We start from the raw sequence: 4,294 nt of genomic DNA on the forward strand, positions 1-4,294 counted from the left end.
AACTATTAGGCCAAAATTTCACGTTTTACGCCATCTTTTTGCTAATTTTTCAGAAGCAGATCGAGCTAACAGGTTCATTTTTATAAATGAGTGGATACAGCATTAAGTCGCAATTTTAGGAGATTTTTTTGACTCGCAAAAAACAAAAACAAAACTAAACTAAACAAAAAATAAACAAATATGCAGTTTTTTGAAAACTCGATAAGTACATATTATGATATCGAAAATTAGATTAAACTATTATGTGCTAAGAGAAAATAATATTTTTAGATAAAAAGGAATTTCGGAATCATCGTCCTGCCCTACTTCATCAGCATTCATATCGCAAATCGCAATCGCATCAGCAAAATCATATCGAAGCGCTCTAAGCTTCTTCTATTGTAAAGTGTTTTTTTGCGACGATAATACGGTTTTGTTCAATAATTATAGATCTTGAATATATCGGACCGATGAAGGAGACGAGTTTTCTGACATCTCCATTTTGCTAAAATTCCTTATCCTGGTGTGGAAAAGTTGAAAAAAATTCATATCCAAGCGCTCTAAGCTTTCATCAATTGTAAAAAGTGTTTTTTTGCGACGATCATACGGTTTTGTTTAATAATTATAGAACTTGAATATATTGGACCGATAAAGTAGACGAGTTCTCTTACATCCCAACTTTGCGCAAACTCCTTATCCTGGTGTAAAAAAGTTGAAAAAAAATCATATCTAAGCGCTCTAAGCTTTCTTCAATTGTAAAGTGTTTTTTGCGACGATAATACGCTTTTGTTTAATAACTGCAGAACTTTAATCTATCGAACCGATGAAGGAGACGAGATTTCTAACATCCCAATTTTGCTCAAATTCCTTATCCTGGTGTGGAAAAGTTGCAAAAAATTCATATCTACCCGATCTAAACTTTCTTGAATTCGAAAAATATTTTTGGGCCGATAGTACGGTTTCGTTTAATAATTGTAGAACTTTAATATATCGAACCGATGGAGGTGAAGAGTTTTCTAACATCCCAGCTTTGCACAAACTCCTTATCCTGGTGTAAAAAAGTTGAAAAAAATCATATCTCAGCGTTCTAAGCTTTCTTCAATTGTAAACAGTGTTTTTTTGCGACGATAATACGGTTATGTTTAATAATAATAGAACTTCAATATATCGGACCGAGTTCTCTAACATCCCAACTTTGCACATACTTTTTATCCTGGTGTAAAAAAGTTGAAAAAAAATCATATTTAAACGTTCTAAGCTTTCTTCAATTGTAAAATGTTTTTTTGCGACTATAATACGGTTTTGTTTAATATTTATAGAACTTTAATATATCGGACCTATGAAGGAGACGAGTTTTCTAACATCCCAATTTTGCTCAAATTCCTTATCCTGGTGTGGAAAAGTTGAAAAAAATTCATATCTAAGCGCTCTAACCTTTCTTCAATTGTAAAATGTTTTTTGCGACGATAATACGGTTTTGTTTAATATTTATAGAACTTTAATATATCGGACCTATGAAGGAGACGAGTTTTCTGACATCCCAACTTTGCACAAACTCGTTATCCTGGTGTAAAAAAGTTGAAAAAAAAATCATATTTAAGCGTTCTAAGCTTTCTTCAATTGTAAAGTGTTTTTTTGGGCCGATAATACGGTTTTGTTTAATAATTATAGAAATTTAATCTATCGAACCGATGAAGGAGACGAGTTTTCTAACATCCCAATTTTGCTCAAATTCCTTATCCTGGTGTGGAAAAGTTAAAAAAAATTCATATCTACCCGCTCTAAACTTTCTTGAATTCGAAAAATATTTTTGGGCCGATAATACGGTTTCGTTTAATAATTGTAGAACTTTAATATATCGAACCGATAAAGGAGAAGAATTTTCTAACATCCCAATTTTGCTCAAATTCCTTATCCTGGTGTCGAAAAGTTGCAAAAAATTCATATCTACCCGATCTAAACTTTCTTGAATTCGAAAAATATTTTTGCGACGATAATACGGTTTTGTTTAATAACTGCAGAACTTTAATCTATCGAACCGATGAAGGAGACTAGTTTTCTAACATCCCAATTTTGCTCAAATTCCTTATCCTGGTGTAAAAAAGTTGAAAAAATTCATATCCAAGCGCCCTAAACTTTCTTCAATTTTAAAAAGTGTTTTTTCGACGATAATACGGCTTTGTTCAATAATGATATAACTTGAATATGTCGGACCGATAAAGGAGACGAGTTTTCTAACATCCCAACTTTTTACAAACTCCTTATCCTGGTTTAAAAAATTTGAAAACAAAATCATATCTAAGCGGTCTAAGCTTTCTCCTATTGTAAAGTGTTTTTTTGCGACGATAATACGGTGTCGTTTAATAATTGTAGAACTTTAATCTATCGAACCGACGAAGGAGACGAGTTTTCTAACATCCCAATTTTGCACAAATTCCTTATCCTGGTGTAAAAAAGTTGAAAAAATTCATATCTAAGCGCTCTAAGCTTTCTTCAATTGTAAAGTGTTTTTTTGCGACGATAATACGGTTTCGTTTTATAATTGTAGAACTTTAATCTATCGAACCGATAAACGAGACGAGTTTTCTAACATCCCAATTTTGCTCAAATTCCTTATCCTGGTGTGGAAAAGTTTAAAAAAATTCATATCTAACCGCTCTAAACTTTCTTGAATTCGAAAAAGGTTTTTTTGGACCGATAATACGGGTTCCTTGAGTAATTGTAGAACTTTAATATATCGAACCGATGAAAGAGACCAGTTTTCTAACATCCAAACTTTGAACAAACTTCTTGTCCTGATGTAAAAAAGTTGAAAAAAAAATTACATCTAATCGCTCTAAGCTTTCTTCACTTGTAAAGTGTTTTTTTTTGCGACAATAATACGGGTTTGTTTAATAACTGCAGAACTATAATATATCGAACCGATGAAGGAGACGAGTTTTCTAATATCCCAATTTTGCACAAATTCCTTATGCTGGTGTGAAAAAGTTGAAAAAAATTGATATCGAAGCGCTCTAAGCTTTCTTAAATTGTTAAAAGTATTTTGCGCGAATAATTCGGTGTCCTTTAATAATTTTAAAACTTCAATACATCGAACCGATGAAGAAGACAAGATTTCTAAAGTCCTGCTTTATGCAAATTTATTATTTTGGTTTGAAATGGTTGAAAATAATATCATATCTAAGCACTCTTCAATTGGAAAAAGGGTTTTATTGTTCCGATAGCACACAGTTTCACAGTTGCTTGCAGTTTATGATTTGTGCCTGCCATATTTTTACAAAAAAAAGGATTTTAAACAAACGACTGATGGAATTTAGAACGGTTTCTGAGGTTGTTGAGAACATCAAAACAAAGTAAAAAAATTCCTAAAAAGCTAAGCCTTTAATCTTTGATAAACCAACTTGATATTAAAGGAAATGCGCCATGGGATTTGTCATGGGCATCTCATTGTCATTGACATTTTTTCTTGACAGTTTAGCGAATGGTGTTTAAGTTTACATTTTGAATCAAAAGCATCTATCTTAGTTACCGTTTCGCTGTTTAATACATTGCTTTGACATCTTAGTTGTCGTTATTAATCGTGAATAATTAAATTTTGTGTTAATTAAGCACGACATTTTGGACTTTGGCAAAAAACATGCATAAACGTGATAAGAACGAGCCAATGCAGTTTCAATGATAAATTTGAATCCCCCTGCTGGTTCGAGACAGATCTACTTGGGAAGCAGGCCAATTGGCCAAAGAGCCAATTTCATGTTTTACGAACACCAAAAGAGTGTGTTTTTTAGCAAAAAACACTGTTATTTATTACTTTTTATGGTTAAAGAAACAGTTAGGTTGCACCGACTTAACTACGACGAAGTAAATGCATTTAAAATGCATATGATTAGGAAAAACGCGTATTTAACCTACAACTACACGCAAGATAGTTTTTCTTCAAAAGCTATTGGTTTTATCGACATCGAGAAGGTGTATTGGTACTTTCTTTAGTTAAAGGTAGCGTCAAACACGCAATTTTTGCGCCTCTAACGTTGCACAAATGGAAGAAATTACCAGATAAGAACAAAATCAGCAGCGTAATTTTACTCCAACTTTCTCCTATGGTGTAGGCTCGGCTGTGGTTTGGGGTGGAACATGTTTAGGTTCACGAAATGAGGCTATCATTGATTAATTTATCAGTACGTCCCACATAGCAAAATTATATTCCCAGAATATACCTAGAACATTCATGTGATGTACATGCATATTCCTGGGACATACGTGAGTTACATTATGAACATTCCATGCATGTCCCAGGAATCTGTCAGAGTTAATA

The sequence above is a fragment of the Dendroctonus ponderosae genome, unplaced genomic scaffold (assembly GCF_020466585.1).
Source record: "Dendroctonus ponderosae isolate FM_Combo_2020 unplaced genomic scaffold, Dpon_F_20191213v2 Dpon_F_20191213_1, whole genome shotgun sequence".
NCBI lineage: Eukaryota > Metazoa > Arthropoda > Insecta > Coleoptera > Curculionidae > Dendroctonus > Dendroctonus ponderosae.